Raw genomic sequence first — 12,617 nt, forward strand, 5'->3', positions numbered from 1 at the left:
TTAGCTAAACAACAATCCAAAGTATGAAACTCAAGTAACACATATGAACTAAGAGGCAATATAAAGTGGTTCACCTCAATTTCAATGACAACAATATATACTGCATAAATCAAAATTGATTTAAACATAGCAAATAAAGCTTGGAAGTATCCATCTGCAACTTGAATTAGAAAACCCTAAATACTACAATCAAATTGTTGCCCTCACAAAACCAACATGTCTAGTAGACAGCATGCACAAAGTGATCACTTGTTACAAATCATAGGCAAAGTCATTCTCAATTCAACAAAAAGATAAATGCTACTACACAAGAAAAACGATGAGGAGAATGGCTGTCAAACAAGGAAACTGATGTGGAGAATGGCAGTCAGAGTCTAGCACATACAAGAAGGATCATATTCAAAAAATTAAATAGTTAAAATCTGTTAATTAAATTTGTAAAGCTTCACAATATGAAAGAAAAACCATGACACAAGAAGACAAAATCAACTCAAATTTCTTCACCAGGATTTGTCAATCATGTTGCTAGTTGTGGAAGAAGGCTAGAATGATATCTCTGGAGGGAGGATCTGGTCAAATATGAATTATATCCAAAAATACTGGGGAGTTGGTCATAGAATTAAATCCAAAAATACTAGGATCAAATATGAATTATTCCATCAAATAATAAATAAAAAAATGCATGTCATCGTAGCATTTGACAAAATCTGACAAAGTTTCTAGACCGGATTGTAAACCTAAGCTTCCCTGTTTTTTCTTTATACGAGTGCTATCAGGTCCCAAGAAAGGATTCTCCTTGGGTATCTCTGAGCTTCCAAATTTAAACATAGCAAATAATTACTTGACATGGTGTCAACCTGAATTTCTTGACTAGCAATCAGAAAACCCTTGATGTCATAGCAAACATGCAGTAGCACTTTCAATTCACAAAACAAGCAATCAAACTTTGGACAGTAAAAATTTTCAAAGAACAAAGTAGCAATATCAATAGAAACCTTTCCTAGTTAAACATAAGTATAGGATTACTATAAAAAACACGAAACTTATTTGATTGTATGGCTTACCAAGGAACCGAAATGCAGGTTGCCCTAAGCTTTCTTCTTCTTCTTTTTTTCCCTAAAGACCCTCTGTGTTCGTCCTTTGCACCGTTCGCAGACCTCTCTCTCGTTCAGTTATTTGAGAATGAAGAAGCAGATGCAGGAACCCTAGCCTCTCTCTTCCTCTACTTCGTCGTCTGAAGCCTGAGCTCAACCTGGATTGGAGGTTTGTTGGACTCTCGTTCGCAAACAGGGAGCTCCCTTTAGGATTTGAGAATGTCAAAAACACTTTAGGGTTTGAAAATGAAGGAGAAGGAATGGCTTCCTCTTGTTCGCAAGCTCTCTCTTTCTCCTTAGTTCGTTTGTCAGAAAAACCCTTGCGCAACTGAGATATCTCTTTCTCTCTCCTCTCAGGTTGCTTCTCAATGGAATGAAGAAGACGAGGGTAGCTCCTTGATTTGAAATGTTTGAATGAAGTGATCGGTTCAGTCTGCAATTTAGCTGGTTTATGTATTGAGCCGAACTGGTTTATATGCTTAAAACGTTCAAACTTCATTTGGTTTGAAATGAACGGTTGTGCTTAATTTTTATTTGTTGGCTCAATCTAAGCCGTTGGCAGCTCAATGCGCAGCGCTGAAGCAATTTCACTAATGCTGAGGTGAACAAAGGAAGGGAGTAATTCTCAGTCCTCTAAACAAGGGCCTGCACTAATTGGTCATCTTGCATTATGTTGTAGAGAGGCACACAGCAGTAACAATGCCACAAGTTCTTAATTTCTATGAACAAAAAGCAAGGTTTCAGAGGCCTCTTTTCCCCCGAGACTTGAACCAATGTTTTGAGACATCCACTTCATGCATTTAGTGGTCCAAAGACCTTGTCTCAGGCTATGCTTCTTTAAAAGAAAAAATGAAACAAATCCAATTATGGATTTAGGATTATAAATCCAACTCTCCTTGACAAGTAAGGACAATTAAGTATAGGTGTCCAGTCAGTAATTTAAAAAAAATAAGGTCACCCAAGATTTGATGATAACAAATAGGGAGACAACTCCGATCTAGGTGTCCATGTCTACCATAAGGAAGTTTGGTTGGCAGCCAAGATACATTGATATGCCCATAGCAACTCTACTCATGTGTTTAAGTATTAGTCCAACTGAAGTTGGGCAAACATCCGTTGTGTTGATCCTAGCTGCAATCGATCTCCCACTGGCTTCCCCAATTCCAGGCTGACTTTTGCATTATCCCTCACCACTGTATCTAAGGAATTACAGAAGAACAATTCAAACTCATCCGGCATTTAATTGCATCACTCAAGTGGCACCATGGAAGAATGAACGCACAGTTTGCGAAGCTAAAGGAAGAATGGTATTCAATTCTTGACACTTTGATGTAGTGAAGTGGGTAAACTAACAGAGAAAAGTGGAAACTTTACATGAATAAAAATTAATACAATAGACAAGTTTGCTTCGACCTCTTATCACAAGTATATACCAGTAGCAAAAATATTCAGGACTTCAGTAAGCATTCAACCTCACTTCAGCATCAAAGTAAACAAGAAAAGCTGTTTTCTTACTGATATAGGGCAAGCATTGAAGGATTTAAAGCTTACCAAGCAGATTTGAGAATGAAAAAACGCAGCTCTTACCAAGGAAGCTGTTGCAAGAGATTCTTCTCGCAGTTTCCTTCACGCAGCTCTCTCTTTCGTTCGCAAATTTGAGAATGCGAAAACGCAAGGCAAATGTCGTCGAAACCCTAACGTCTCTCTTTCTCTCCTCTGTACGTTCAGGTTCACACGATTTCAGGTTTTATCACTGGTTTTTACTTCGATTTTGCTTGTTCGCAGGCTCTCTCTCAGAATCTCGGTCGCAGGATGGAGTGAAGAAGAAGAACGAAGAAAAGCCCTAAAAATCAAATCCCTCGATTTTGCTTGTTTTGAAATGCCTCGGTTCGATCTGTCAAGTCGGTCCAGCAACGGTTTGGTTTTTCCCTCCTTAAACCGTTCGGTTCACGTTCTACTTCACTTAAATGGTGGAAGATAACACATGGGTATAATCAACAGTCTCCATCCAATTGGACGACGTAGCTTAATTCTGGCCATTCGCAGCTCAGTGCTACGCATTTAATGCACAGCACTGAAGCAAAATTGCTAATCAAGAGGTCCAAATTACCTATGCGAGAGAGAGAAATTGTATCAAATGTCCAGATGAAAATTACTTTTTATCTTATTTTGAACAAAAGATGATTGCGCTCATTGTCTAGTGACCAACTAATAAAGTTGTAACTCTTTTTCTCTATTAGGAACCCACGAATCGAATGCAAAATTGTTAAGATTAGAGCGATCAATCACACACAATCGAATTGATAACAAGAAAGAATGAGACACAAATTTTACCCTAGTTCACCTCAATGTGAGGCTATATCCAACATTAGGTTTTTCACTATATTATTCATGAAAACAACTACATACAATGCTTTGTTACAAGAGAATAAATATATAGGAGCTTAGAAACCCTAAGCCACAACTATTCATGGGCCCAGGTCCAAACTAAAAAGAAACTTCGGGGCCCACAAAAACATGGACCCTCTAAAGGCTATAGAGGTGCTGCCTCCACACATTCGCCCGCTCACCGGGTAGCGGAACCTGTGCCTATCGGCAACACAATGAGAAGCATGAGCCATACTCAACAAACACTAATGTTATTTAATTGATAAAATAATGATAAATTGGTTATAATTGTGTCAATCACCCTCAAAGCACACCGTTAGCACTCATATAAATAATCCCTAACTACTCACATTTTATTGGTTTTTATAACCCATAATCAACCTTAATCCCCCCTCTCTCTCTCTCTTGCTCTGCAACTTGGCATGATCCTGGGGCCTATCATTCTCCCTTCCTATTGCTTATATACAGTTTTCTCCTCCCCTTATTCTTCTCTTTTGTTGTTTTTTGGGGTAATTGGACATTCTATGCTCCCCTATTTTGCTCAAATTTGAATTATTAGTTTATGTTTGAAACTTCTAAAAAATTTTAGGTCTGGAATCAATATATTCATTCAACCTTTAAGAATTCTCTACTTTTTGAGACTTTAGCTTACAGTTGGAGATGGTGCCCCAGCCTTCAAGAAGTCTATGTTCACTGAAATGACCTCGCCTTCTTCCTTCAAACCTGCCTTCACTGAAATGACACCGTTATCTTAACCGTTGATGCTATTGCCATGGCCAACTAATTCTCTATAGATATGCAGAAATAATACTTTGGGGAGCCATTCCTACTTTGTCTATGCAAAACCCCAAGAGATAGGTAGTTAGTGGCTTAGTGCCTCCAATTACACAGCAAGAAAGCAAGACACTCCTCCATGTTTTTTGGTGGTGGATTGCTTATATACTAATAAGCCCCTTGTATCACGAGTCTATACTCGAAAGCGTGGCAAGCAAATCCCCAAAAGCTAGTTAAGAAGGGAAGGAAACGGCTGGAAGATTTGAAGAGTCCTATTACATTCAGATTGCCTTTGAAGAGTCATATTACATTCAGATTGCTTTTAGGATTAGAATTGGGATAATTATGTTGATTAATACGGTAGGAAATTAATTGGATATTAATAGGAAAGAAGAGTAGGAAGGGGATACGTTTTGAGTTGTGAGAAAATTAAGGGAGGGGGCAATTGCTCTCGGGTAGAATAGGATCACCTACAGCTGTAGTGTGTTATGTTCTAGAGATTATTTTTTATTACAGTTGAGTATTGCCATTATCGTTGAGTGACAAATTGTCCATTGCTCTTCAGTTGAGATCGGGGTCTTATCAAATTGGCATCAGAGCCGTCGACTCTAGGGGAATGGTAAAGAGTCGAATGGAGCAGAGGGTAGAGGAATTGGAAAGTATCGTGAAAGAGATCCAAGGACAAGTTGGACTCTTAGCACAACACATAGAAAAAGGAGAAAAGGCGAATGACAACTTCAGAGAGGAATTAAGGTTCATGCTGTTGAAAGGAAAATCAACGGAGATGCATACCTTAACGCCGGAGGTGAATGAAACCAATGGAACTCCAAATTACAGCGAGCGAACGATCGAACCAGAGAAATCAAGAGACTTCCTTCCTAGACATCTTGAGATGCCGATTTTCATGGGGGAAGATCCGATGGGGTGGATCGCACGGGCTGAGAGGTACTTTGATCTGTACAAACTGAGCGACGTAGAGAAATTCAGAACTGCAACTCTGTTTTGAAGGTGCAGCACTAGGATGGATACGCTTCCAAGAATTGCAGCAGCCATTGTTATCATGGAAAGGCTTGAAAGAATCAATGATCCAGCGATTTAGCTTGGCACAAATGAAGACTCCCCAAGAGGCGCTGATTAACCATAAGCAAAGTGGGATGTTTGCAGCATATAGAGAAGGGTTTGAAAAGCTTGCAGCGGCTGTCGGAGCGGTGGACGAAGAATGGTTAAAGGGGATGTTTTTGGCTGGATTAAACGAAGAGATTAGGGTTGAAATTCAATTATTCGGCCTCACTAATCTGGGCCAAATAATGGATCTGGCCCAAGCGGTGGATGCTAAAAATGGAGTCAGAAAATTTAAGAAGTCTACTTGGGCCCAGCCCACTCAATCGGCCCAAACTTCAAACCCACGTTTCATTAATCTCAGCCCATTCAACACCAACAATAAAGGAACCAGTACGGTTCAGGGAACAGGAATGAACCAAGGATTTAATAAGCCGGTTCGCCCAATCCAAAGGAATGAGCCGTAGTCTTCTTCCTCACAGCGACAGGAAGCTCCGCTCGATCCCGCTAGCTATCCCAGGAAGAAATAAAGGATAAAATGGATAAAGGAGTGTGTTTCAAGCATGGTTATCAAAGCGGCCACCTAGGAGGCAAAGCGGTTTTTGAACCGCTTAAATTGTGACCGCTTAACTAACAGGCTGATTTCTTGCCGCTTTTTAGCTTAGGCACTACCACTTTGCCGCCTTTTGCGCCGTATTGCCCCCTAGATGCTAAAGCAGCTGCTTTTCTTACATTTTGTAATTTGTGCATATTATTTTTTCTTTTCTTTTTTTAAATCATAATTTATTCTACAACGCCTTATATAAATTTAAATATGTGAGCCATTTCGGAGTCAAGGCACAATTTGCAAATGAACTCCAAAGCCCAAAGCGTCGTCGGCAACCAGAATGTGAAGCATAAGCCATATTCAACATTGATAATCAATGAATCATTAAATAAACAATGACTTGGAAATTGGAATAACGAGATCTATTAATTTATCGTCTACATAACTATTGCTATGAATCTTATGATGCTTGATGAGATGAAGTTATGTTTTTATTCTTTTTTTGGATAATTTTTCATAATTGTGATTCTTGAATGTTTTTTTATTTTTATGAATGTGATTGTGGAATGTTTGTTTAGTACTTTAGTTTATTATGAAAAGTATTTGTATTAGAAAATAGTTATATTAAAAATATTGACTCAACCGCTTTGGTCGCTTTATTGCCGCCTAAGCGCCGCTTAGTCGCCTAATCGCCAAGACGGAGCCCCAATCGCTTTGGTCGCTTTGCCGCTTTAATAACCATGGTTTCAAGTGCGACGCTCCATACTCCAACGGCCATCGATGCCCGCTGAAGCAACTAAGGTTGTTGTTGCTTCACAACGACGCAAATCCAGAGGTTGCAGCGGCGGTAGAAGGGTTCAACGACGAAAATACTGCAGCCGAAATGGAACCTGTGCTTGAGACGGAACTCTCGCATACTTCCTTGGTGGGAATCGATTCACCACATACCTTGAAACTAACAGGACAGATCAATGGCTATGAAGTCATCATTTTCATTGATTGTGGCGCAACGCACAACTTCGTAGCTCAAAAGTTGGTAGGGCCCGTGGGATTAGTGGTAGAGAAGACAAAGTTTCAGGTCACTTTGGGTGATGGAACGATTAGCCAAGGTACTAGGGTCTGTCGACAGATTCCGATACACTTGGGCCGTGAGATCTTTGTACAAAAATTTTACCTTTCAATTTGGGTAGCATTGATATCATTTTGGGCATAGAATGGTTGCAGACACTCGGGGAGGTACGCAGTAACTGGCGTTTGAGAACCATGAACTTTGAGTGGCAGGGACGACCCGAGAAACTGAATGGGGATCCGACTTTGCTGCGTTTGGAAACAACATTGAAAAGCGTGCTACAGTACATTCAAGCAGGCGGTGATGGATACTGGCTACAGCCTCAGCATTCCGACGGAGACGATATAGAGGTACACGAGAGTACAACAGTATCAAATTTATTAACCGAATTTGCTCAACTATTTGCTGAACCCAATGAACTGCCGCCAAGAAGGAAACAAGACCACCGGATACGGCTAGCCGAGAGAAGTACCCCACCTAATATTCGGCCCTATCGTTACCCACACTCTCAAAAGAACGAGGTCGAAAGGTTGGTACAGAAACGTTAACCAGCAGGATTGGAACGGCCTAGTGTGAGTCCTTACTCCAGTCCAATATTGTTGGTTCAAAAGAAGGATGGCAGGTGGCGGGTGGCATTTCTGCGTGGATTATCGTGCCTTGAATAAACTCACAGTTCCTGACAAGTTTCCCATTCCTGCAATTGACGAAATGTTGGATGAGTTAGGCGGAGCCACAGTGTTTACCAAGCTTGATCTGAAAGCAAGATACCACCAGATTAGAATGGTGGAAGGTGATGAGGAAAAGACGGCTTTTCATACCCATAATGGGCATTACGAGTTCCTGGTGATGCCATTTGGGCTTTCGAATGCTCCGGCCACATTTCAGTCACTCATGAATGAGGTATTTCGAGAACACTTGCAAAAATTTATTTTGGTGTTCTTTGACGATATTTTGGTGTATCGCAAGACCATGGAGGAACATGAGGGTCATTTGCGAACCACCTTTATACTCCTCACACAGCACCACCTCGTCATCAATCGAAAAAAATGCATGTTTGGGGTTGCTACACGGGAGTATTTCAGGCACATCATATCTAAAGATGGAGTTGCGGCGGATCCACGGAAGATCAAGTGCATGGTGGAGTGGCCCCAACTCGCCAATCTTAAAGCCTTGCGAGGGTTTTTTATGTTTACTCAGGTATTACCGCAGATTCGTCCAAGATTATGGTAAGATTGCCACTCCACTCACGAATTTATTGAAGAAAGATGCATTTCAGTGGGGGTAATAAGGCAACAACTGCGTTTAACGCCCTCAAGACAGCCATGACAACCGTTCCAGTATTGGCTATGCTAGATTTCACAAAGGAGTTTTTTGTGGAGACTGACGCTTCAAGTTTTGGGCTGGGTGCAGTTTTGATGCAAGATGGTCATCCCATTGCCTACTGGAGCCAAGTGTTATCCCCTCGCGCACAAACCAAGTCTGTTTATAAGAAAGAACTAATGGCAATTGTGCTAGCTATCCAGAAATGGCGTCACTACTTGATGGGGAGACATTTCAAAGTACGAACTGATCAGAAAAGTCTGAAATATTTGTTGGAACAACGCATTGTGGCTATTGATCAACAGAAGTGGGTTTTGAAGCTTTTGGGATTTGATTTTGAGATATTGTATCGTTCGGGCAGCGAAAACAAAGCCACCGACAATCTCTCGCGACGGTCAGAGGGTGATAAGCAACTTTTCTCTATGACAACAGCAACTTAGCAGGAAAGTGAGGGTTTAGATGCGGCAGTTCACGCCTCAGAGCGTTACCAAAAGATTATTCAGGCCTTGATGAAAGGATCCCAAGACTATCCTACCTATCATCTCCAACAAGGAACATTACTCTATAAAAACAGGTTAGTCATCCCTGAAAGATCCCCCCCCCCAATTCCCAAATTATTGTTCGAGTATCATTCTACCCCATTCGGTGGGCATTCAAGTTTTTTGAGGACCTACAGGCGATTAGCGGCTGTGGTATACTGGGTAGGAATGAAGGTTGTTGTCCGCGATTTTGTGGCTAGTTGTGATGATTGTCAGTGCAGTAAATATCAAGCCATGAAACCCGCTAGACTCCTTCAACCACTGCCAATTCCGGATCGCATTTGGGAGGACATTAGCATGGATTTTATTGGTGGGTTACCCTTCCTAAACTGTTGGATGACATATTTAGGACTATCTAGTAGTGTTTGGCTAGGATGTCCCGTTATGTCAGACCCTAATCGGAGGGATATTGAGACCGAACGACCCGTGGTAGCAATGGGGATTCGTGGGCGCTCAAGACCGGTAACCAACCCGTGAGAGGACAGGAATCACATTGTGGGGGCCATTTATTGGTAGGGTTGCATATGGATAGACTTGGGCTCACGGGCGCTCAAAACCGGTAACCAACCCGTGAGAGGACGTGAGAGCTTCCCGTTTACCATATGTGGATAACCAGTAGGGTTGATGAGTCCGTAGTCAGGGACTATGAGGACTCTAGTGTGAAGGATACCGGAAAGGATCGTCGGGGACGAGGAATGGACGTATCTGGATCTCGACTTGATGTAACTAAGTAGAAGACTTGCATTTGGCTAGGCTTTACCCTGACATGCGCCGGTACTTAGACCAATGGTGATGTGAGAGAGTGGTGACCTATACCCCCAGCCATGAAATGTCCCGAGGGATGCCGGACCCATTACCAACTGATGATGAGTGATTGAGACCTTCCTAAAGAAGTACGGTGCTATGACTTAAAGCATGTCTGCCAATAGAGACCAGCATATATAGAGTTAGATTCATACATTCATTGTTTGTTTCATACCATATTGCATTTATGTTTGTTCTGAATTCCTGCCATTTATGTTATTATGGATTTAACTGCCTTACTGAGTTTCTTTGAAACTCATTCCTTTATTGTACAATGTTTGTTAGACTATTCTACGGGTTCGAATATCATGATGGCCCGTATAAAGAAGCGCAAGGAGAAGAGGCATATCTCCGGGAAGGTGATTGCGGTTACGACAATTACACTGAAGATCCCGCGAGTGGTTATGCTCCGTACGATGCTTAGTCCGACCATAGAGTGGAAGCGCCCTGGTGCCGTTTATGAGATTTATATTTATAGGGATATTGTCTATAAGATTGAGAACAATTTAGTTACCTATTGTACCTGCTATTGGGATTAGATTCTATCCTGCTTATTCTCTTTTAGAACTACTTTTCCGCTGGTTGTAGAGTGGGATTTCGCCTCACTTTACTTATCTGATTTAGACACTCTGATTATATTTAGTACTCTGATTTATATATGATTCATTCTTTTCTTATTTGGATCTATGGTTTATCTTTCGCACTTCGTTTATTATTGTTCATGATTATGTTATTGTTTATGTGGGAGGTTGATTACTCGATACCTGATCTTCGGGCTGTGGATCACACTCTCGGGTATGCCAGATAGGGTACCGGCTGGGAGGATGTGACAAATTGGTATCAGAGCCCAAGGTTCGAGGAAATCCTAACCACAAAAGACAATAACTGAACATTCCTGAGTCATAGATCTAAAATGACTCATCTACTTTTAGAAGTGAATAATAGAACATTTGGATTAGAAACTTAACCTATGAAGCATAACAGAACATTTCCGAATAACATACCATAATTATACTTAAACAAATGTCACTAATGCAAATAAAAGAAAGGTGCATAATATACAATAATTAAATGAAACAAAATGAACTTCATTAATTTCAAAAGCTTTTACAACGATTACATCCGAAATGCATAAATGAAAACCCTAGGGTACAGTCTATCTAGGTGATCTTCTCCGATCTCTCGTATGCTCCGAACTCCTCCGCTAGCCGAGTCACCCGATGCTCTATCCTATCCTGTCGTGACTCCATCCTCTCATACATCTGCTCTGTCCCGACCTCCATCCTCTCTAGCATGGAAGTCATCGATCTCATCTGTGCCCCAAGATCCGAAGTCTCGGGCGCATTAGAAGGGCCCACCGCCTCGAAGTGTGATGAAGGAAACTCGTGATGCACCGGCTCGGCCTCGTGCATCTCAGTATCGTCTCCGGCCTCGATCATCACTATCGGGACCAATATCCTCTCCTCCATCCTCTCGATTCCCGATCCTCATCCTCCGACTCCTCATCATCCTCACCCTCCGGACCAGGAGATCTCTCAAGCCGCTGCAGTCTCATCTCGACGAATGGTCCGAGTCCCGATTACGTATCCCCGTGAACCGGTGTCCACCGGTGTATCCTCGAAACTCACCCCGAAATGCTCGAAGATCAAGGTCGGTAGCCTCCCATAGCAAAGGTTCCGCATGCTAGGCCGCAGAACCAAGTCCAGCATGACCTTCTGAATGATGTAGGAGAGATCGATCTCGAAGCCCATATAGATGCGGTAAATGACAAAGGCCTCCATCACTGTGACCCGATGGTGATATCCGGCTTTCGGCATAATGTTTCGGCCGACTATGCGACCGATAATCCGTGCAGAATCCGTCATCCGTCCGCTGGTCCACGGAATGAAGCATCGACGACTATCCCATAGTGTAGAGCATATCTCGCGTAGCTCGTATGGCATCAGATAGCTGTCCAAATCTGCTCCTGCGGTATCCACACACTGCTTGTGGATAGTAAGGAACATGCAAGATCTCGGCCCGGTGCTCGGGTGGAAAAGCGAATCGAGTCCGGAAGACCCTGCTCCCGAGGACAAGTCTAAGTGGATGTCCTTGACCTCGAGCCTCCTCTGTGTAAGTAAGGTTGCTGAAGAACAACCTCACTAGCTCCGGGTATACCGGCAGATCCTCAGTGAAGAGATGAGTCCACCGCAACGTGTCGAATCTCGCCGAATCCTAAAGACTACGAGCTGGCGTAGGTGAAGTAGACGTCCCAACTCGATGTTACAGATGGCGAAGTAGGCCTCGTACAAAAACTCGGCCCGAGGTGTGTCGAACATGTCCGGTCTCCGAACCTCCTGTCCTAGGCTCGAAGGAACCCGACCTCCGCCCCTAAGTGCCCCTACAATGCGACCACGACCTCTACCTCGTCCTCGCCCTCCCCTCTGCATAGTGTGTATCTGTGAAAGAGACAAGAGACATTTCCAGTTGGTACTACTTTAAGATTTGAGCCAAAAGGGTATTTTCATAATTTTTCGGAAAATTTCAAATTTGGGGAAATTTTGATTTGAACATATTAGCATGTGCGCAATACTTGGAATTTCATGTCTATGAAGTTTGTTTGAAGAAAATCGATCAAAAATTTGAATTAAAGTGAAAATTCAGCAAGGAAAATTTGGGGATTTTGCAATTTAGGTCAAAATTGGATTTTTGAAAAGTTGAAATTGGTTAAATCAAATTTTATGGACCTATCTACAATATCATCTTGAGCATGTAGCATTTGATTTCGTGCGGAAATTTCAAGCGGTTTGTGAGAAAACGAAAAATTTTCTAAAGATAACAATTTCGGTATGAAAACGTTGCGAGATGAACACCAATATGTTAGAACTTGTTGTCTATGCATGGCATTGTGTTTAAAACCTAAGGAATATGTTTCTAAGCATTCCTAAGCATGATTTCTAGCATTGGATACAAGCAAAGCATGGTTTTGATTGAAATGCAAGCATGAGAAGATGAAAATGGAAGAAAGAATGAAAGATTTACCT

At 41.9% G+C, this 12,617-nt stretch overlaps 1 protein-coding gene across 2 annotated transcripts in view; it reads right to left on the minus strand.

The window, feature by feature from the left end:
• LOC149015439 (uncharacterized) overlaps positions 1-12,617 on the minus strand; it is a 35,303-nt gene that overhangs the window by 4,687 nt on the left and 17,999 nt on the right. The gene's annotated exons all lie outside the window — the stretch shown is intronic.

Source organism: Hakea prostrata, chromosome 5 (assembly GCF_041222555.1).
Source record: "Hakea prostrata isolate BN-2017 chromosome 5, UWA_Hpros_2, whole genome shotgun sequence".
Classification (NCBI taxonomy): domain Eukaryota; kingdom Viridiplantae; phylum Streptophyta; class Magnoliopsida; order Proteales; family Proteaceae; genus Hakea; species Hakea prostrata.